Raw genomic sequence first — 24,398 nt, forward strand, 5'->3', positions numbered from 1 at the left:
GATGTGGGGAGTTCTCCCCTCGTGTGAGTGAGCAGAGAGACGCAGAGCAGCCAGCAGCAGTTTGGAGCAGAAAGACAATGCAGGTTGTATTGTACAGATTAAGGGATGCATCCAGAGTTTAATATGTTAAAATAACGACTGCATTTAACTAACCCACTGTTTATACTTGTGAATCTGTGACAACTTTATTACTTCTGTGTTACTTTACTTATTAAATATTCATAAACTTGAAGGTGCGTGTGTAGTATCTGATGTGCAATGATTTGACTGACCCCTGCAGGATTGAAGCGGTAACTACAGAACTCGGGTGGAGAAAATAAGAAATACACAACAACGTACCTTCTGTATCATTTCTGGGCTTTATCTTTGAGAGAGGTTGTTACAGGACGGGCCCAGAAAAGACCAAGGCAGTGGAGGACTGGCCTGTTCCCGAGAACCGGAAACAGCTCCAACGTTTTCTGGGTTTTGCCAATTTCTACAGGCGATTTATTAAGGACTACAGTCGCATCGCCTCACCTCTCACACAACTTACATCAACCAACCGAACCTACAAATGGACTCCTGAGGCTGGTGCTGCATTCGGTAAGCTCAAGAGACTTTTTTCCTCTACTCCCGTCTTGTGTCACCCTGACCCTAAACGCCAGTTTATTCTGGAAGTTGATGCCTCGGACACTGGTGTGGGTGCTGTTCTCTCTCAACGGTCCCTAGAAGACAATAAAGTGCACCCATACGCCTTCTTTTCTAGGCGTTTATCACAAGCGGAGAGGAATTATGATGTAGGTAATCGTGAGTTGTTGGCGGTCAAACTGGCCCTGGAGGAGTGGCGCCATTGGTTGGAGGGTACTGCTACTCCTTTCCTTATCTGGACCGACCACAAAAACCTCACCTACCTAAGAGATGCAAAGCGGCTGACTCCCAGACAGGCACAATGGTCCCTTTTCTTCAACCGATTCAACTATGTTTTAACTTTCAGGCCTGGTTCCAAGAACATCAAGCCTGATACGCTCTCCCGACAGTTTTCTCCTCCGAGTGATCCAGAGACGGTAGAGAGTATCATCCCACCAGTGTGTGTCGTAGGGGCCCTCACCTGGTCAATCGAAAAGGAGGTCCTGGAGGCACAAAAGGATGAACCTGGCACCGCTCCTACTGGGAAACTTTTCGTCCCCTCAACCATGAGGGCCAAGGTACTAGATTGGCTACACTCCCATAAGCTTTCTTGTCACCCTGGTATCTCTCGTATGCTCTCCCTCGTCAAGACCCATTTCTGGTGGCCCACTCTCAATCACGATGTCAAGAGTTTTGTTTCAGCCTGCCCCACCTGTGCCAGGAATAAGACTGGTAACCAACCACCTGCCGGACTTCTACAACCTCTACCCACCCCTAGCCGCCCTTGGTCACATATATCTGTGGACTTCGTTACGGGTCTGCCTCCGTCCGAAGGTAACACCACCATACTCACAGTCATAGACCGCTTCTCTAAAGCTGCACATTTCATCCCCCTGCCTAAGCTTCCCTCTGCCTTTGAGACAGCCCAAACGCTCATTCAGCATGTTTTCCGCATTCACGGCATTCCCTCTGATATTGTCTCGGACAGGGGTCCTCAATTTATCTCGCAGGTCTGGCGAAGCTTCTGCAAGACGTTGGGGGCAACCACCAGCCTTACCTCTGGTTACCACCCGCAGTCCAACGGCCAGGCTGAGCGATGTAATCAGGAGCTTGAGACCACCCTCCGATGCGTTGTTGAACGCAACCCCTAAGCCTGGAGCCAACACTTGGTCTGGGTGGAGTATGCCCACAACACACACAGGTCTTCGGCAATAGGGATGTCACCATTCGAGGCATCCCTTGGTTACATCCCTCCCCTGTTCCCCAGTCAGGAAGCCGACATCTCAGTCCCGTCTGTCCAGCATCATTTTCGCCGTTGCCGACGAGTCTGGCGTCAAACCAAGACAGCTCTACTGCGCTCGGCAGCCCAGAACAAGAGGTTTGCCGATCGCCATCGCTCCTCAGCACCACCATACCAGGTGGGCCAAAAGGTATGGCTTTCTACCAAAGACATTAATATCAGAGACACCCCTAGGAAGCTGGCGCCCCGATACATCGGCCCGTTTCCCATCAACCAAATCATCAACCCGTCTGCAGTCCGCCTTCAGTTACCAACCTCCATGAAGATCCACCCAACTTTTCATGTGTCACAAATCAAGCCAGTTCCTGAGAGTCCCTTGAGCCCGCCTGCCGACCTCCCCCCTCCCGCCTGATTGATCGATAACCACCCGGCCTTCTCTGTCAGGACCATCCTGGATGTCCGTCGCCGGGGCCGTGGTTACCAATATCTGGTTGACTAGGAGGGCTACGGTCCCGAGGAGAGGTCATGGATCCCCAGATCGTTCATCTTAGATCCCAGCCTGATCTCCAGCTTTTTCAAAGCCCACCCTGAGAAACGCCACAGGTCGCCTGGGGGCGATTCTTGAGGGGGGGGGGGGGTACTGTAGGAGTCCCAATGTCTGCAGCCTTCCTCCAAGATGGCCGTTAATTAACACCAGCTGACGGTCATCCACCTGATGAGGAACACCTCTACTTAAGGCTGCAGTCCTGTGTGACTCATAGCTGGAGTATTGAGCTTTATTGGTATTTATGCCTCCAGCCTAAACGTGTGAGTATACGATATACTCTTATCTTGTTCTTTATGCCCGCAGTACCCTGCCTGTTTGAATCCATCCTTGTTGCCTCGTCAACCACCTGCCTGCCAGACCTGTCGAGCCACTCATCTGCCAGACTCGTCGAGCGGATTCTGTTTGCCAGTCCTGTCGTCCTGTTTTCTCCAGCCAGACCTGCTTGTACATTCCGCCCTACCCTGGTTCCCGACGCCTACATCTGATCGCCGGAGGACTGCCATATATGTATATAAACCCCCTACACTGTATATAATAAACACTGTTTCTTCCTTTCTATGATCTGAGTCTGCTTCGTTCTGGTCTTGTACCAATCTGGGTTCCGCTAGTCATTACAGCACAGAAAGTTCTCGGGGGGTGGGGGTGTGTGCGATAGATGAAGCTTTTGTCCTTGGGTACTCATGTCCCAGGAGAAATTTGATAGTCGGCCTGTCTCCGAGGCCGTCGGGGAGTCAGATTCAGATAAGCTTGGTTCTTGTTTTTTCTTCAGGCAGACAGATTACTTTTTTCCAGCCTTGAGTCCATCTGGGCGTTCTGGTTCCGAAAATGCCTAATTGTGGGATTCCATTCCACTGATCCATGCTATGAGTCTCCTTCAAGGTCGAACCCACCACGCTGACAAGTCCCAGATGCCGCAGGTGGCCTGCGATTCTCAATTGCCTCCATCTTACGGTTAAGCTCGAAAACCAGACGATTTAAAGTTCCCACAGCGAGGACCAGACCTTCACACTGACTCAGAAGCTTTTCCATGGCCGAAACTGCTGCCGCCGTCTTCTTAAAAAGTCGACAAAACAGAGCCCCGCCAATGCCAAAAAGCAGAGTCCCTGCTATCATAATTCCAAATATGTAAACGTCTTCAACATCCTCCTGAGACAGAACTGAGAGGCACATCATCTGCCACACTCCCCACAAATCCATGACATACCCCACAGCGTGAGTCTCAGATGGACACGCCGGTTCTCCAAGACCTTGTCGCTTTGATGAAAAAATCTTATCTTACCATGGCGAGCTGATCAGAGTTGGGGCTGAGTAGGAGTGGTGGAAAAGGGGCAATTGTGACCTCTGCTCCTTGTAGCCTCACTGTTCCACCAGCCTCCATCTCATTCACACACATGTATTCCGTCTTACTATGGCTGACTTTCATTCCTCTTTTTTCAAGTGCATACCTCCACCTCTCCAAGTTCTCTTCCACCTGTTTTTTCACTACAGATCACAATGTCATCTGCGAACATCATAGTCCCCACAAGGATTCCTACCTCTTCTAATCTGTTAACAGAGGAAACAAGAAGGGACTCTGAGTCGGTCCTTGATGCAATCCTATCTCCAACTTGAAGCTACTGTGTGAGGACAGCAGGGCAGTGGTGAGATGTGCTGTAGGAGTGACAGATAGATTCAAGGTGGAGGTTGGAGTGCATCAAGGATCAGCTCTGAGCCCCTTCTTGTTTGCGCTGGTCATTAACAGACTAATATGAGGTCTGGAAGGAATCCCCGTTTACTATGATGTTTGCAGATGACATTGTGATCTGTGGTGAGAACAGGGAACAGGTAGAAGAGAACTTAGAGAGGTGGAGGTATGAACTTGAAAAAAGAGGAATTAAAGTCAGCCGTAGTAAGACAGAGTACATGTGTGTGAATGAGAGGGAGGCCGGTGGAACAGTGAGGCTACAAGGAGCAGAGGTCACAAAGGTGCAGGACTTCAAGTACTTGGGGGCCACTGTCCAGGAAAATGGGAAGTGTGGTAAAGAAGTGAAAAAGAGAGTCCATGCAGGATGGAGTGGTTGCAGAAAATAATTTGTGACAAAATGGTGACAGCAAAGGTAAAAGAAAAGGTTTATAAAAAATGGTGCTTATTTTGTGACTACTGTCATTTTGATTCTAGTTGTAAAATAAATCATCAGTAAAGTTACATAAACTAAACAAACACATGAACGCAACATTTGTTTTTACTCCCATTTTTCATGAACAGAACTCAAAGATCTAAAACTTTTTCTATGTACACAACAGGCCCTTTTCTCTCAAATATTGTTCACAAATTTGTGTAAATATGTGTTAGTGAGCACTTTTACTTTGCCGAGATAATCCATCTACCTCATAGGTGTGGCATATCAAGATGCTGATTAGACAATATGATTATTGCACAGGTCTGCCTGAGGTTGACCACAATAAAAGGTCACTCTAAAATGTGCAGTTTTATCTCACAGCACGTCACAGGTGCTGCAGGTTTTGAGAGAGCATGCTACTGGCATGCTGACTGTAGGAATGTCCACCAGAGCTACTGCTGCTCTTCAATTGAATGTTAGTTTCTCCATGATAAGCAGTCTCCAAAGGCATTTCAGAGAATTTGACAGTACATCCAATTGGTCTCACAACCACAGAATCACACCTGCCCAGGACTCCACATTCAGCATCTTCACCTCCAAGATCATCCGAGACAGTCACCTGAACAGCTGCGTCAAAAAATCAGTTTACATAACCAAATAATTTCTGCTCACACTGTCAGAAACCATCTCAGCAAAGCTCATCTGAATGCTTTTCATCCTCATTGGGGTCTCCACGTGACTGCAGTTTGTCATCGTAACCAACCTGAGTGGGCAAATGCTCACATCTGACGGTGCATGGCATGTTGGAGAGATGTTCTCTTCACAGATGAATCCCAGTTTTTATTGTACAGAGCATATGGCTGACTGTTGTGCACTTGGAATCATGTAAGTGAGAGGTTTGCTGATGTCAATGTTGTGAATCAAGTTGCCCATGGTGGTAGTGAGATTATGGTAGAGGCAAGTGTTTGTTATGGACAGTGAATACAGGTGCATTTTATTGATGGAATTTTTTATGCAGAGACATCGTGACAAGATCCTGAGTCCCATTGTTGTGCCATTTATCAACATCTATCACTGCATGTTGCAGTATGATAATACACAGCTCCATGGTGCTAGCATTTGTACACAATTCCTCGAAGCTGAAAATATCCCAGTTCTTGCATGGTCAGCATACTCACCGGACATGTCACCCACTGAGCCTGTTTGGGATGCTCTGGATTGGCGTATATGACATTGTATTCCAGTTCCTGTCAATCCAGCAACTTTACACAACGACTGAAGAGGAGTGGACTAACATTCCACAGGCCACAATCAACAACCTGATCCTGATCAAAGCTGTGCAAAAGAGATGTGTTGCACTACGTGAGGCAAATGGTGGTCACATCAGATACTGACTGTTTTCTGACCCCCGAACCCCCCAATACAGTTAGTAAAAGTAAAATGCGCAATTTAGAGTGGCCTTTCATTATGGCTAGCCTAACACACACCTGTGCAGTAATCATGCTGTCTAAACAGCATCTTGATATGCCACAACTGTGAGTTGGATGGATTATCTTGGCAAAGAAGAAATGCTCACTAACACAAATTTACACAAATTTATGAACAATATTTGAGAGATAAAAAGCCTATTCTGTACTAGACAATGTCTTACATCTTTGAGATTTGCTGTTGTGTTTATATTTTTGTTCAGTGTAATAATGTTCCTTAAGATTTTGTAAGGTTGGTTGGGTCCATGAGGCTTACTTTAAACTGAATGATGACCCCACTGTGACTGTAGTCTGCAAGATGGTTTTTGAAAGGTGTGAGTGTTGTCTTTAGGTGTGTAAAAATGCAGTGTATTTGTTGTTTTATATTATAGTGATACATCCACAATAGTATTAAGCATGAGCAAAATTTCACTTACAGTGCCATGGTAGTTAATCATCATGGAATGTATCGGGCTCCTGGGAAACATGTTAATAGCTTAGCCTTGATGTATGGCCTGCACTCACTGGTATGGCGTTGTCATTGAGAATTTGAAGCAAGACTGACCACACTGGACTTGTGTTACAAACCTAATTGTGGCAAGGTCATGGAAACATCCTAGTGTATACATGATACCTGTAGCTGAATTCTGACATGGTGCAAGAGAGTCAGACCAGGGAGGCTTTGAACTATGGTAAAGAAGAAACATTTCAATATATGGATGAACAAAATTGGAAAAAATCTTTGTTTTTCCAGCTATTTTTTATTCAGAGTGTTCTAAATTTGCTTAGATACTGCCATATTCAAAGTTGTGTAGGTCGGCGTGAAACATTGGAACTCAATTTCAATGCATCACGTCACTGAAACATTTTGTTGCACCGAAATACACATGAAATAATTATCTAGTGGACCACGTAAGTATTATACAGGAGCATTAAGGCACAGAAAAATGAACCGAATGTTAGTATCTATTAGTGCAACTAGTATTTTATATATCAATGAATGTTAACTCTAAGCTTAATTAATTATCAGGAATTTACTAAATCTCACAATTTAGCATAAGACAATGTTCCTCCATTTTCACTACTAATAATCTAATGTTTTTAGCAGTCATCTATGTAAAACTTCTTCTGCACTACAGGAAGTTCACACAAACAACCTCATCCCTATGCTTTTTGCCTACTGAGCAGCTTGTCTGTTGAGGAAGAACCAAGCATTACCCATTCACACTGCCCACCCAAATTACTTACAAGGGCTCTTGAGATAAAATGCCTTTTTAGAACTCAAGAAAGTATCTTATTATTAAAGAATAATATCACTGAAGCTACAATGCTTTGTTTAATTAGGAATAGAAGTGACAGACGGTAGAGAGATGTGTGAAGCTATGGCATTCTGGAATACATTGGATTGGGTGACAAAAACGAGTTTTTTTTTCTGACTAAGATACATTAACCCAACACAAAGCTATCAGGAGGCTGGGAAATTGATCTATAGCTCTCTCAAGGGCCATTGTTGCTGTCTCTCTTGTATTGAATAACAGAGAGTGAAAGAATGGAGATGAGAAACGGGAAGAGAGAAAAAGCAAAATTGGAAAAAAGACAGTCAAAGAAGATGGCTGGGTGAGACTATGGGGAAGGAGTAAACTGAAAGGACAAACCAGTGAAGAAAATACGCAGACAAACACTTGAGATTAAAACGGCTAAAAAAAGGATTAAATAATAATAATAATTTAAAGGCAAGGCTGCTATTTTTAAGACTTTTTTGTTGTTGTTGTTGTTGCATGCAAGGTGGACAACACACATTTCTTCAAAAACTAGTGATTTATTTTATTTTTGCTTTGATAGCAACATTTTAGTCTCTCGCTTCTTTTTTGATCAACTTCTGTGTTTTCCAGCAAAATGACACACATGACAAAATTACATTTGGAGTTCTGCAGATTTATGTATTATGATGTAATAAATAGCGTTGCCTACACCAGTGGTTCCCAACCCTGGTCCTCGAGGAACACTACCCTCCAGTTGTTTCCCTGCTTTGACACATCTGATTTGAATGAATGGGTGATTAACTGGGGTGGCACGGTGGTTCAGTGTATAAAGCTGTCGCCTCAGAGTGAGAAGCTTGCAAGTTCAAATCCTGTCCCGGGACCTGTCTGGGTGGAGCTTGCATACTCTCCGCACGTGTGTAGGTTTTCTCCAGGTACTCCAGTTTCCTCCCACACATCAAAAACATGCATGCTAGTCTGATTGGTAACTAAATAGTCCCTAGGTTTGAGTGAGACAGTGAATGTTCGTTTGTCTCTATGTGTCCCTGTGATGGACTGGAGACCTGTCCAGGGTGTCCCCCACCTCTCGCACTGTGATTGCTGGACATGGGCACCAGTGACCCCCTTGACCCAAAAAGGAAGAAGCGGGTAAAAGATAATGGATGGATGGATGCATGGGTGATTAACAGAATTCTGCAGAACTTAAGGAAGTCCAATAACTGAATCAGGTGTTGCTCTCTGTGTTATTAGTTTCTCCTACCACCTCAGTAAGCCTGCCTGCTCTCTTCACCACACAAACTACTTAACACAATACTTTCTTCAAACCACCGTATCACCTCCGCCAGAACTGGAGCTCTGAAATCTGGTCATACCTCTGTGGAACCTGAAAAGACAACACAATGGGACAAATCAATTTCTGCATTACTCACTTGGATACCTCTAACCAGATGCCAGAGCCACCTCAACTGGCTCCTCTCGATGTGGAGAAGCAGCGGCTCTACTCGGAGTCCCTCCCGGATGACCGAGCTTCTCACCCTATCTCTAAGGGAGAGCCCAGACACCCTCTGAAGAAAACTCATTTCGGCCACTTGTATCAGAGATCTTGTTCTTTCGGTCACAACCCAAAGTTCATGACCATAGATGAGGGTAGGAACGTAGATTGCTCGGTAAATTGAGAGCTTCGCTTTTTGACTCAGCTCTCTCTTCACTACAACAGACCGGTACAGCGCCCGCTTCACTGCCGACGCTGCACCTATCGATCTCATGCTCCATTTTTTCCTCATTCGTGAACAAGACCCAGAGATACTTGAATTCCTCTACTTGGGGCAGGACCTCCTTCCCGACCTGGAGAGGGCACTCTACCCTTTTCTGGCTCAAGACCATGGCCTCGGATTTGGAGGAACTGATCCTCATCCCAGCCGTGTCACACTCGGTTGCAAATCGATCCAACGAAAGTTGTAGATCACGACTTGATGAAGCCAATAGGACCACATCATCTGCAAAAAACAGAGAAGTGATCCTAAGGCCACCAAAATGGATCCCCTCATCACCTTGGCTGCACCTAGAAATTCTGTCCATAAAAGTTATGAACAGAATCGGTGACAAAGGACAACCTTGGCATAGTCCAACTCTCACTGGGAACAAGCCCGACTTACTGCTGGCAATGCGGACCAAGCTCTGACACCGGTCGTACAGGGACCTAACAGCCTGTATCAAAGGGCCTGGTACCCCATACTCCCGGAGTACCCCCCACAGGGCTCCCCGAGGGACGTGGTCAAATGCCTTCTCCAAGTCCACAAAGCATATGCAGACTGGTTGGGCAAACTCCCACGCACCCTCCAGGACCTTGCTGAAGGTGTAGAGCTGGTCCAGTGTTCCACGACCAGGATGAAAACCGCACTGTTCCTCCTGAATCTGAGGTTCGACTATTCGATGGACCCTCCTCTCCAAAACCCCTGAATAGACCTTACCAGGGAGGCTTAAGAGCATGATCCCCCTGTAGTTGGAAAACACTCTACGGTCCTCCTTTTTGAATAGGGTGACCACCACCCCAGTCTGCCAATCCAGGGGAACTGCCCCCGATGTCCACGCAATATTGCAGAGTCGTGTAAGTCAACACAACCCCACAACATCCAGAGCCTTAAGGAACTCTGGGCGAATCTCATCCACCCCTAGGGCCCTGCTACCGAGGAGCTTTTTAACCACCTCTGTGACCTCAGCACCAGAGATTGGAGAGCCCAACCCAAAGTCCCCAGGCTCCGCTTCCTCAGTAGAAGATGTGCCAGTGGGTTGAGGAGGTCATCGAAGTATTCTGCCCACCGACCCACGACATCCCGAGTTGAGGTCAGCAGCACACCACCTCCACTATAAATAGTGTTGATGGCATACTGCTTTCCCCCCCTGAGACGCCGGATGGTGGACCAGAATTGTCTTGAAGCCGTGCGGAAGTCATTCTCCATGGCCTCTCTGAACTCCTAAAAACTCTTGAGTTTTTGCTTCAGTGACCACCCAAGCTGCATGCCGCTTGGACTGCTGGTACCCATCAGCTGCTTCCAGGGTCCCACAGGCCAAAAAGGCCTGATAGGATTCCTTCTTCAGCCTGACAGCATCTCTCACTGCCAGTGTCCAGGTTTGAGGGTTACCGCAGCGACAGGCACCGGCAACCTCAGATAAATAATGTTAAATTATTTTATATATGAATGTTTCTGTTCAGTGCCCTGAGACGACTTCTGTTGTGACTTGGTGTTTTCTAAATAAACTGAATTAAATCTGATGAACCAGATCCTACAAAAACATTTATATTTCCATCCATCCATCCATTATCTTTACCCGTTTATTCCATTTTGGGTCACGGGGGTCGCCGGTGCCCATGTCCAGCAATCACTGTGCGAGGGGCGGGGTACACCCTGGACGGGTCGCAAGTCCATCACAGGGCCACATAGAGACAAACGAGACAAACAACCATTCACTTTCTCATGCACACCTAGGGACAATTTTAGAGTTACCAATCAGCCTAACATGCATGTTTTTGGTCTGTGGGAGGAAACCGGAGCACCCGGAGAAAACCCACGCATGTATGAAGAGAACATGCAAACTCCACCCAGAAAGGCCCCTGGACCGGGGTTTGAACCAAGGACCTGCTTGCTGAAAGGCAGCAGCTCTACCAGTTGCACCACCGTGCTGCACATTTATATATTAAAAGTCTATTTTTTTCTTCCTCATTTGATATGTTTGCCTCATTGTGCCTACTTTTATTATTTAATTTAGATATGTGGTTTTGTTTCTTGTATACATATTTTAAAGTGTAATTCTTGTTTTGTGATTTGTACATCTGTGGGTTAGAATAACGTTGAACCAAAGGCTGTGTCTCTTCTTTAAACATGTTTGAGGGAAATATTCCTGAGAGATCCAATAATTTGATCTTTTTATGATTTTTAAGCTAAGTTAACTTTAACAGATTATTTAATAAAGTCAAAGTGAAAACAGGATTTCATGATAAAGCCAGCATGGTTTATTTATTTTTATTCTTCACTGATAATAAAAATATATATATTTTTATGCATAAAATGTTAAAATAAAAAAAATGTTTCTACCCTTTGTCCCGGTCCTCCCGCCTGCCAGGGCTCGGAATCCGGCCTTTGTGAGCATGCGAGGCCGGGGCTCGGGGTTCGGCCTCGCATGCTTCAACAGGTTGGAAGCTTGTATGAGCCTCTGCGCTGACTCCGCTTGTTCTGAATTTTGTCAGTCACCAAACACAAAAAACGCCTGGACTTCAGCATTAAACACGGTGTTGTCATTATTGTTTTTAAAATCTTGAAAATAGATCCAGCCGCTGCTCCGAGTTCAGAGAAATTGCAAATGGCGGATCGGTGAAAAGTTTCTGAGATCCAGTGACTCCTCCCCCTGACCAATCAGTGTCCTGCATTTACGTTTCAATCCCGACTCAGCTCGCACGGTCCCACCAGAGAAGCAGGGACAAAAACAGGTCCTGAATCAGCTAAAAATCAGCTAAAACGTATTGGTGCAAAAGGGATCTTTCCGTGGCGAGCTGAGCAGAGTTGGGACTGAGTAGGAGCAGTTAAAAAGGGGCATTAGTGACCGTCTTCCAGAGGACAGGTAGGATCTACGTTAATGGAGCCTGTGAGTCCTGATTCAATATGAGGATTCAGTTCATTAACTCTGGTGAGTCAGTAACCAACCAGCCCTAACACATGCATCCTCATTACTCTATTTAACATTTACACAAAAAAGAGTTGGAAAGATGTTGGCAAAGAAAAAGAACTGATGAAAGTTAAACAAACAGTAGCACAAATGACCTCGCAAAAGTTTTCTATTACAAAAACTGATTTCAATGAACATATTTCAGCACTTAGCTTTATTTATATTTTCCTTACAGCCAAAACAGAAAGTAATTAACAAGGACCTGAAAGGAGCAGAATCATGTCAGAAATCACACAGAGGAGCAAGAAGTGAATCAGTGAATGATAAAACATACATGAGCTACATTTATATATTAAATATCAATCTAGGTGATTTTTAATTTATTTTTTAATTTTATAAACTTGTGCAAAAGTCCTACATATTTGTTGTACAGTATATTTGAAAATTAGAAGGGAACCCATTAAAGTATGCCTCAGAGTGTGAGTGTCGATACAGCCTGGTGTTTTTAGGCAGATTGTTTCATTAACGACTGAATCCATGAACAAAAAGGCCTCATTAGATTTCTTCATTAGCCTCTCACTGTGTTTGTTACCAGCAGATAATTAGAGCAGAGCTCAGCTGTGTCCAAATTAATTTGAGCAGAGTTGTTGGAACGAATCTAAACTCTTCTCAGTTGTCCTTTGTTCAAGTTGTTTTCTTTTTATTTCATTTATAGTCAGTTTTAAATGTTTTTCAAGACGTTCTGTAAAACTGTCACTTGTTTATCTCTTCATTTGTAGTTTTTATCATGAAAAATGTGTGAATCAGAAAAACATAGATATCGGTACAACATTCACAGCTGTCAGCTGAGACCCAAGTTCACTACCTATTCCAAACACTATTCACAGTTTTGTTTTTAACTTATGCAAGATTTAGTTATAGCACATTTTCAAATTTAACCCATATGAAACATGTGACTACAAAAATTAACCTTATGATGTAGAACTGTAGTAGCTTCAGCAGAAGATGCATTATTCCTGTTGTGTTCTGCTTAAAGGTCAAAGATCATCCATGCAACACGTCACAATCTTCACCTGCATCACGTCACTTCCTCTTGGACTTTTGTACAACGTGGGGCTCTGAAGAGTTCAGTGTGGCTCTAACTTTGAGCAGAACAAGGGTTGTTTCTGCTGAGTTTGGAGTGTTTGGACTGATTGAACTCAGAACGTCCTGTGATACGAGCCCAGTCCTGAAAGTCTGAGCAGCTGTGAGAGCAGTGGGGCCATCCATCAGTCTACTGAGATGACTGAGATGCATCTATTTGTTGGACGCCAGATAAAAACGTACATAAACCCCAGTTCTACCAGGATAAGGCACTTGTACTTTGAAGCACTAAAGCTAAACTTTTGAGATTTTAACCCCTCAACTAGAAAGTTCCTGGAGAAACTTTGACAGGGACTACCACATTGCAGCCATTTAATTTTTTTTATTTGACTATCTGTGTTGGTTTGCTCTCAGCTACCATCACACCAAATTTCACCACAATCCAGAAAAAAATCAACGAGCTACAGTCATTTTTCCTTTTAAGCTATGGTGACCATCTTGGATTTTTAGCAGATACTAATTAGATGACCGTGGCTGAAGTGCATTGCAGAAACAAAATGGGCAAAAACAAAATAATATTTGTATTTTAAAGCAAAGTTCAATTTTGTTTTTTGTCCAGTGAAATGAAATGGAACAATATCACAGCATCCCTCAAATATGAAAGTGGAGTACCGTCTAGTGGGCTAACAAAAAAACTGAAAGCGTAAGAATAAAATGTCCTGATGCATGCTCACTGATCCAGGAAGAAAAATCTAAAAAGTTAAGTCAGGTCCTCTGGATGGATTCTTCTTAATGAAACATTCATCTTTTATCCAAAAGACTTCTTCAGTCTGAGGAGCTGCAACAAACTCAATCTTATAAATAGCACCTTCTCATAGTGGATCAGCCAGAACTAGATGTTCACATGTAAAAGGAGGACCATCAGCCTTACAATTGATCGTTAGTGCCCTAGTGGCCGTTTGCTACTCACAGAGGGCTGAGAGATACTAGCAATATAATATAATGTAAGGATAAAAAAAAAAAAAAAAAAAAAAAAAAAAAAAAACGAGTTATTGCTTAAGTTTAATAAATTGACAGAGAATTTATATAATTATTTGAAATGGTTCTGACAAAGTATAAAACTTTTTGAAATAATTCAACAATTTGCCAGGACTGATCATGTTTATTGACAACACCAATAAAGAAAACAATAAAACAAACACACAAACTAAAATGCATGGTGATATTTCCCCACAAGGTTTTTTGAGGGTCAAGGGCTAGTGCTTAGAAGCTAATAATGAAAACTGTCATAACTTACTTACCTGAAGAATCAAGGAAGAAAGTTGATGGGAAATTCTGCTAATCCTCAGAATGATACTTGGGGGTAACCCCTCCCTCAGTCCCCCGAAAACCTCAAGAACTTAATAGCAACTCAAGCTAATACAGTTGCAGATTTGACAATGAGGTACATTTTAGATCAGATGAATAAAACAATTGTTAATGTGGTCAGTGGTCTATCTGGGTTCTGCATATGCCACCAATGTCAAAATGAATGGCTGTATTTTTATTCCAGGGTTCAGAGGGCTATTCTTTTATTTTGAACAAGAAAAGGGATGTCAGGTAAAACGTATCAGTGGAGAGTAACAGTAAGTGGTTAGGATGCCTCCTGGACGCCTCCCTGGTGAGGTGTTCCGGGCACGTCCCACTGGGAGGAGACCCAGAGGAAGACCCAGGACACGCTGGATGGACTATTTTTCTCGTCTGGCCTGGGAACGCCTCGGGATTCCCCCGGAGGAGCTGGCCCAAGTGGCTGGGGAGAGGGAAGTCTGGGCCTCCCTACTTAAGTTGCTACCCCAGCGACCCGACCCCGGATAAGTGGAAGAAAATGGATGAATGGATCTGAGGAGCAGACTGCTTTGAATTTAACTCATCGTAGAACTCTCACTCCGTGAACTAACATTCATTAAAAGTTTATTAGCCGGATTTTGTATTCTGGACACGCCTCCAGAACCGGTCCTGAAGTGCGGTGCAAATCCAGGCTGATTTGAGCAGAGCTGGGGCTGATTAGGAGCAGTGCAAAAGGGGCATAAGTCTGCAAGTTAGCAGAATCATCACAAGAGCAACGGACTCACATGAGTCTGGTCGCTGCTTCAGGTTAATAACCCGTCGGACACGCTGCAGTTTCATGAGCTGGACCACTGATTTGTTTAATTAAAAAAAAACTCACAGGTAAAAAAGTTGATTCAAATGAGTTGTAACATTAATCTTCTACATTTTTCTCTGATTCTTTCTCCACAGACCATCGAGCTACCACAGCACTCTGTGTGGAGCAGAAAGCTGACATGTAGGGCGCCCGGGGGAGCAGATGATGGGGGTTAAGGGCCTTTCTCAATTGTCCAGAGTAGGGCAAATGAGGGTGGAGGCAGGTGTGGGTGCTTCACCTTTCCCATCACATTTTGATAATGCTAGCCTGGGGAGTCGAACCAGCAACCTTCTGATCACAGGCTCGCCTTCTCTAACCTCTGTGCTACCACTCCCCGAATAATTGCAAATATTATTAAACTTTATTCATGTTTCAAACATAATCAAATAAAACAAACTGTGTTTAGTGATTTTTTTTTATGCTTGAAAGAAATGCATAAACATTTTATCAATCAATCAATTTTATCAATTTGTAAAGTTTGCAGATGATACAGCGGTGGTGGGATGCATCACAAACAATGATGAGTCCAGCTACAGGCAAGAGGTGGAACACCTGGAGAGCTGGTGCAGAGAGAATAACCTTCACATCAATGTGAAGAAGACAAAGGAGATGATTGTGGACTTCAGAAGGAACAAAAACACCTACACCCCCCTGAACATAAGAGGATCTGCGGTGGAAGTGGTCTCCAGCTACAAGTACTTGGGTGTACACATGAATGACAACCTCAGCTGGAGCAACAACACCACCAGCCTGATCAAGAAAGCTCATCAGAGACTCTACTTCCTCAGACGGCTGAGGCGAGCTGGTCTGGGAAGCTCAGTCCTCACCTCCTTCTACAGGTGTGCAGTGGAGAGCATCCTGTGCTCCAGCATCAACATGTGGCATGGAGGCTGCACAGCTGCAGAAAGAAAAGCTTTGCAGAGAGTGGTGAAGGCTGCACAGAAGAATGTTGGAGTCAGCCTCCCCACCATCACAGACATCTACACCTCCAGATGCAGGAAGAGGGCCACCTGCATCATGAAGGACCCCACCCACCCAGCACACACACTTTTTGCCCCACTCCCCTCAGGAAGGAGGTTAAGGAGCATTAAGTGTAGAACCACTAGACTGAGGAACAGCTTCTACCCTGAGGCTGTTAGACTCATGAATCTCTAACTAGAATAATCACTGTGAAAAACCATATCATGTTGCTGCTGATCTGTTTCATGTTGCTGCTGATCTGTTTCAATGTTGATGTGTTCATGCGTGCATATCTGCTCACAGACTCATGTTCATGTTTGTGCTGATGTGCAATGTTTTATGTTATGAGTGCTTAGTGTATATTTAGTTGATGTTTTTCTTAGTTCATATCTTAGATGTTGTTACTGTTTTTCTTAGACATTTTATTGTTGTATGTAACTGGGACCCCGTGTACATAATTTCGCTCCACCACATGTACCACATGAGGTGCGAATGACAATAAAGAAACTCTGACTCTGACTCTGACTCAATCCTTGTCTGATTCAGACTGATGTAAGACAGGCACAACAGAAAATAATCAGAAAACATTCAGGTCGACACAAAATTAAAATAGACAGTTCAGGGTGCCTCAGGCAGATTCAGAGTTCACTGTCAGTCCAGCAACAACTTTGATATGTTTATTGGTCTTTTCCAGTTCAACATACAAGGGCTGGAAAAAATTGTACATCCAGATTTTTATTTTTATTACATGGTAAATTTTTTCCAAACATTTTTATCTGGTCCACTATCAAGTTTTTACAGTCCTTGGTTTTCTGGGTTAAAATATTACCAAATGTAGAAAAACTAAAGTACAATTTAAGTTTTTCAAACCCAAGCCCTGTCCATAACCAAGATGCACACCCTATAAAACTGCTCTTATTTTTAATTCAATTCAGTTTATTTATATTTCACTAAATCACAGCAGAAGTCATCTCAGGGCACGGAACAGAAACATGCACGAACATGAATATATACATTTTATAGAATAACATTTGAGGAACATAGGACTGCTTTTAAATAATGTTACAAGAATCACGTGGACTCTGGAGCATAGTTTTTGTGTTTGAGTGCAGAGACTGTTTCATCTTCTAGTTGTGTTTTGTTTGGATAAATTGAATTCTTTTTACATTATCCTACAACACTGACCTCTTTGTTCTGTTACCCAAGATTCTCTTGACTGCTCCTCTGTGAATCACCTCCTAATCGTGGAAATTGCCTCAGCAGTGTTGCTGCAGAATATCCAGTCAAAGACGAAGACTTGAAGTTTCCGACATAAGTTAATATAGATAATGGTCAGCTTTGAGACCGAAGACTTCCCCACCTCATTATAAGTTCTCACAGGAGCCCCCATCTAAAACTCCCAGTTCCAAGAGAACATTTCCTAAATTAAATATTGGATCATAACAGATGAGCAGGCAGAAAAGACAAAAAGAGAGAATGTTTGTGTGTGTGTGTGTGTGTGTGTGTGTGTGCGTGTGTGTGTGTGTGTGTGTGTGCGCGCGTTTGTGTGTGTGTTCAGAAAGTGTCTGTGTCCAACATAAGGCTCAGTAAAATGCCATTTGGTAACTGTTAGCATTTTAGGTGAGCTCAAAATTTATAGATAATTATGACGGGCATTCCAGATCCTTGTTACGTCACAAAAATGTGCTGTTTTATTTATTTTAATTGGGTGTTTATCCAAATTATTCATAATGAATTATGCTATTAATTCCTTTTCAAAATGCACCTCTTACTGCAACATTTTTTTTGGAAACCTAACTTGTTTACCTCACTGACCTACACAGTGTTGGCCATTTAGTTATTATCCATTGCTATTTGTATCTATATTTTTATTTTATGTTTTCCTGTCCGCTGTGCTTGTTTGTTTCTATTGTACCGCACTTTGGTTGCCCTTTTTTTCATTTAGCCTTTATTTATCCAGGTAGTCTCATTGAGAGACGAGAACTCATTTTCAAGAGAGACCTGTTTAGGGAGCAGATGGTGGTTAAGGGCCTTGCTCATGGGCCCAGGGTGGGGCGAATGAGGATGGGGGCAGGTGTGGGTGCTTCACCTACCCCACCCACATTTTTTATGTTGTCGGTACTGGGGCTTGAACCGGCAATCTTCTGATCACAGGCCCACCTTCTCTAACCTCTGCACCACCACTCCCCCAGTAGCCTTGTTATACTCTATAAATAAACTGGTATGGTATGGTTTGGTAAATCACAGGGATACTAATCCAATTCACATTGGATTAGTATTATCACAGGACCTCGGAGTTCATTTGCGGGGGAATTTTTACTTTACAAATTACTGACATAACCGATTTGCATGGGATTAACAACACAGACAATCTCTGTAATTATTACAAATAGCATGTGGTCCCTAGGTAAAACTAATCCCGTGCGAATAGGACTTTTATCTATGAATGTTTGAGTTAATGGGTTGTCCCGATGTAAAAAATAAAATAAAATAAAATTTGTTTTTTGAGTTGCTTTAAACTATATATATATATATATATATATACAAAATATTGTAAATACCCTGGAATTTTATTTCCCTTTTTTTCACAATATTTTTGTTTTCAGTCATTTGCTGTTGTCACTCCTCTAAAACCCTCCTCCACTTCACATCCACTCCACAAATCTCCACCTCCCTGGGGCAAAACAGGCAGTTCTCAAAACTAGGAGTGGACGATTTCTCTGATGAGCAGAGAAATCCCAGTTTGCATCCAGTACTGTCTGAGAGATTACATCTGAATGGCTTTAAAAATAGGCTAAAAAACGTTATTTTCCCTACCCTTCTTTGTGAGAAGAAAGAAACAGATGCAGCAGCAGTGTGTGAGTATATGTGCACACGAGATCAGACAATCTGAGAGCAGCGTGGTGAGGAGAATCCAGCTTGATGAAGGAGCTCTGTTTCCACAATGACCTGCTACTTTCAATCACTTCAGGAATCAGTTTGTGTTTATCAGCTGCGCACGTGAGCATCGCAGCACACTTTGACTACTCAAGCTTTCATAACTGTTTTAAGGTGGAGTGTGCCATACAAATGAATGGGTCCATACAAATGCTTGGATTTCAGAATAAAGCTCTGACTTTGAAGCTGTTGGTCTAAAAGCCCTTTAATGCAGCACCTGCACAACAATTAGGAACAGGTTTACAATTGATGAAAAACATTTCCAAGTCAGGACAACACAACCTATTCAACCCTGCAGCATATTTACACCAACCTTTTATTAGTATAAAACACCACTTCTCATTTTCCCTAAAATTCATACTGTTCACTCTGAATAGCTACAACTCTTGCAGGGAAGGAACAAAAATGTTGCCATTTAGCAGGTTTATTTGAAACACAAGTGCAGAGTCAGAGAAATTAAAAAACTATGAAGTGGACTGTACTTATTTAGTGGCTCTCTGGCCTACCTGGCTACTCAAAGAAGTTTACAGCACAATCTGTGCTCTTATTTACCTCCACACACACGTTCATACAGCATTCTACTACATCACTACAAAGATAATCTGAGTACATCATCCTATAGAGTCTAAACATTGTAATTTAAGTCTAAATCTAAGTCTATTAAAATTATAAGACCTTATGATTCTTGGCAAAAATACTGAAACTCAGTTTTATTTTGTAAAGTGGAGGTTTGTTAGATGAATATTCAGCAGAGTAGACCACACTGATGTCCAGAAGGGGACACAAAGCTTGGACATGAATAAAAAGTTAGTTGGGTTCAGTTGTTTACGTGGTAGAATATAGTTCTATGGGCAAAACAACAAAATTAATAAAACATATTTACTATATAGTAGTGGACAGATGTCGCAAAAAATAAAATGAAGAAATGCAAAAGAAACTAGAGAAATTGTATTTCAGGCGAAAATGCGGTGTGATTGCTAATTGCTGAAGAACTTGCTGAAAAACAGCTGAAATTAGCTAAAAACATGCTGAAATGTTACTGAAAAGGAAGAACAAGTCTAAGCTGTCAGTAGAATGCAAGAAGAACAAATATCTGGTGAATTTGGTTTAATTAAACATAAATGAGCACAAAAAATAGTAATTAGCTCTAAAAGCTGAAATTAGCAAAAATAGCTGAAAAGTAGCTGAAAAGGCAGACAGAAGCCTAAATTACCAGAAGGAAGTGGAGAGTACAATTTTGCCCAATTAGACTGAAAGAAGCAGAAATTAGCACAAAAAAATGGAAATTATCTGAAAAAAGCAGAAATTTTCGACAACAAACAAACCAACAAAAACAGCCGAAAAGTAGCTTAAAAAGCAGAAAAACTGCTTAAATTTTCACAAGGAAGTGGAGAGCACATTTTTGCTAAATTAGGCTGAAAAAGTTAAAATGAGTGCAAAATATGTAGCTAAAATCAGCATAAAAACAGCTAAATAGCAGAAAAAGCTGTAACTTGCATAAATAAACTGAAAGGAGCATAACAAGCTGAAATTAGCAGAAAGAAGTTAAGAAGCTCAAAACAGCTGAAAAAAACAGCTGATTTTATTTTAAATTTGCACAAGGAAGATAAAAGAAGCTGACGCAGAACAAAATGTGAAAGGAGCAGTAAAAGGTTGTAAACAGATCTAAAGATGTGAAGGATGTAAAATGAACTCAGTTCATTTTCTGTGAGAAAAAATGGCAGAAAAGGCTAAATTATGTCAAAAAGCTAAAGTTGCACCAATACTAAAAGTCATAACAGGATTCTCCTGAACGAGCTGAACGTTTTGATTTATGATTTGTTGAAATAGCACAATCAATCAACCTTTATTTAGACAGGTAAATCCCATTGATCCTCGAGGACTCATTTACAAGAGAAACCTGATTTCAACAAAGAAAGATGACAACAATGGACAACAGCAACAACAATAAACAATTATAAAAAGTCATACTGCAGGGTTGGTTTTTTTTTTTGCTTGTTTTTTTGGATTTTTTTTTACAAATAGGATGGCTAAAAGGAAAAGGTAACAACAACAAAAAAACAGCTAGATTCTAAGGCGAATGTAGAAAACTAAAAACAGGAACATGTCTGCATTGGTCCCTGCCAGGAGTCCAACAGATTCTTAAAGCCACTTAGAGAGGTCAAGGTCGAGAGCTTCAAATCTTTTTGTAAGATATTCCAGGAAACAGGAGCAGAGTAGGAGAAAGCCCTTTTGACTAGTTCAATCCTCACTGAGGGAAAACTGCAGGTAATAATGTCCTGAGAGCGCACTCCGTACCTGCACTCACGCAGAGACATGTAGGAGGAGATGTATGAAGGCAGCAGACCAAGAAGTGATTTTAAGATGAAAATGTACCAGTGAGAGAGTCTGCGTGAAGTTAATGATGTCCAGTTAACCAGTGAATACAGGGTGCAGTGCTGGGTACGATAATCACAGCCAGTTATGAATCTTAGTGCACCATGATAGACAACATCCAACATCTGCAGGGTTCTTGTAGGAGCGTTCATGTAAATAATGTCACCATAATCAATGGAGGGAAGGAAAGTCACAGATACAATGCGTTTTCTAGCATTCAGGGTTAGACAGGATCTGTTTCTGAAAAAGAAACCCAGTTTAACTTTCAGTTTCTTTACCAAGTTTTCCACATGGAGCTTAAAAGAGAGATGTGAGTCGACCAAGATACCCAAATATTTATAGGAATCAACAAACTCAATGGGGACACCATTTGAGGATAAAATCGGAGGAAGAACTGCTGGGACCAACTTCCTATTTGAAAAAAGCATCCTTTTGATTTTGTCGGCATTTAGGACAAGTTTGAGGCGGAACAAATCAGTCTGGATGTTGTTGAATGCAGAATTCAAAAGCTGGAAAGCCTTAGCAACAGTTTTAGCTTGACAATAAACAACTGTGTCATCAGCATAGAAATGTAGATGAACAGATGCTGAGATATATTCATCAATTAAAACGGATTCTTCATTTTTCTGGACTGAATAAAACGTGCATTGAATTTAATGAAATGTAACGTGAGACGTCATTTATCTTTGACCCATCAAAATGAATGTGGTCATTTATTTTACAGAATCAAAGTTTAACATCAAACATTTACATTAATTTGGCAAAATATGAAAATAACAACATCATTAATCAGCGAGCTGTACAATTATGATCAATTATCCACACGGCGGTGGATGAGAACTTTGCTTCAGACATTTCTAAAAATTATCTGTAATGATTTTAGCAGATAGGAGAGTTTAAAGATGGAAAGATGGAGTTTAAAGGAAGTAAAAGATGGTGTGTGAGGGGGAGTGTTGACCAGAACCGACACTCTCCATTCGAACCCAGCTTTTCCTCGGTACGCTCGGTAGTAAACTTGACTCGTTACCTCTCTGAAGATGAATCAGCAGATACGGAGTTCCAGTTAACGCTACCTGTCCAGCGTCTCCATAGGATGGCTGTGACTCGTCCGAAGTAGTGACGAGATTCCGTCCGACACAAGCTCACCTCAGCAAGTGGACTTCACATGAGTGGAGTCCTTCAGAAGTTCCACTCAGAGGTGGAAGATGTTATAATCCAAACTCGGAAGAGCCTTATCATGGCTGGACTTCTGTTCTCCCAAACGACTGGAGCTGCAAACTCTCCAGCCGACTCCAACGGCAACTCACAGAACAACGACTTCACAGAACTGCGAACATCTCAGAACTGAGAGAACTAGGAAGTACCGGCATTTAAAGGGCTCTATTTCCGGTATATTTGAGAGTTCCTGATTGGTCAATGTCGACCAGACAGGGGTGTGGTTTGTGACGTAAGAGGTTACTAGAAGTCAGAAAACAGCAAGAATTGTTATGGAACAGATTAAAACTGTTCTCAGAGACAGAGAGAGTTTTGTTTTGGCGAGTTTGGAGAAACAGGTGCCAACTTCTCTGTTGACATCTGAGAGGATGTAAACAAGACAGTTGTTCCAACACATGTCTGCTTCGACTCCTGACCTTGGAAAACGCACACTTGCTCATTCAAAGACAGAAATCAGAAAATGCATAAAAATCTGTAACAGGCCTTAACATGAATTCTACTTTGCATAAGCAACTAAAAAATCATTGTTACTGTTTTACAGTTAATAAAATTGATTAGTTCACTGCAACATCTAAAATGGTTTGAACTAAAACACTTTGGTTATCAACATTTGTAAAATAGTAATGATAATAGAAAAGAGAGTGTTCTTTCACTTGAATTTTCAAGAAAGAAAGTCTCAGGATGGGTGAACCTGTATTTCTGGATTCAAATCAATGAAATGACAGTTTCTGTCCCACAAGGTTCTTAAGGTCAAGGGTTTTGACCTTAGGCTTAGTTTTGACATCAGGTCAAGTTCACTACAGTCCCCCCTTTGGAAATCATCGCCTGTCCATGGGGATGAATTCCAAACATGAACTTACGCCTTCAAATGTCTTTGAGCTTGATGTAATCCAGCAAGGAAGACAGAAGTCAAAAGTAATCCAGCAAGGAAAACAAAGTCAAGGTAATTCCACAATGTTCTTGGTAATTCCATTGTGTTGATTATAATTCCATAACGTCGTCGGTAATTCCATTGTAGCAATGCTTTAACCCCTTGGAAACAGAGTCTGTAATCCATTGGAAAAAGTCATATAATCCACAACGGTAAATCCACAACGATTGGAAGTGTTGATTAATCAGCATACAGAGGGGTACCCTTGGATTGAACTGAAGATGCGGCCACTGGATGAAGAGTGGAGACCAACGTCAGGATTGCAGGTCGCCTCCAGCGAAGGTCGTCTCTGGGCGACGTCCAGTCGGTGCCGTTCTGGTTCAAATGTGACATGCAATTATGTGGTTTAAGGTGGGCTTATGAAGGGGATTTTACATAAGGCCTTAACCTATATGCACCTGGTGTGTAAGCTATTATGGTTGGGAACAGCTACAACTACCAGTTAAGGGGTGGAACATGCTGAAAAGGGGTAACTACAGGGGTTTATACCTATAGAAAAGGGGCCCAAACTATTTTTCCATTTCTAACTTGGTTTAAGTTAGCTTTACATGGTAAAATATAGTTTGGTTCAATTGTCTGTTGTCTTGTAGACGAACGACTTGAGATTGGGTGTTTGGTTTCCCCATAACTGTTTTGGAAGTCTATGGCGAGACTCATCAAAAAGAATTAGCTATCCCCCCGAATAGAATTGTTCGAGTAGGTTCGGCTTAAGCGTTGTGAGATCAATGTAGATTATGGTACTTAAGGTAGCAATAATATACATTGACTCCGCAAAGATTGCAATTTAGCGAATGAACTGCATGTTGGCATGGTCAAAGGCCTCTTAGTCTCTAAC

Source organism: Nematolebias whitei, chromosome 12 (assembly GCF_014905685.2).
Source record: "Nematolebias whitei isolate Nwh7 chromosome 12, NemWhi1, whole genome shotgun sequence".
NCBI lineage: Eukaryota > Metazoa > Chordata > Actinopteri > Cyprinodontiformes > Rivulidae > Nematolebias > Nematolebias whitei.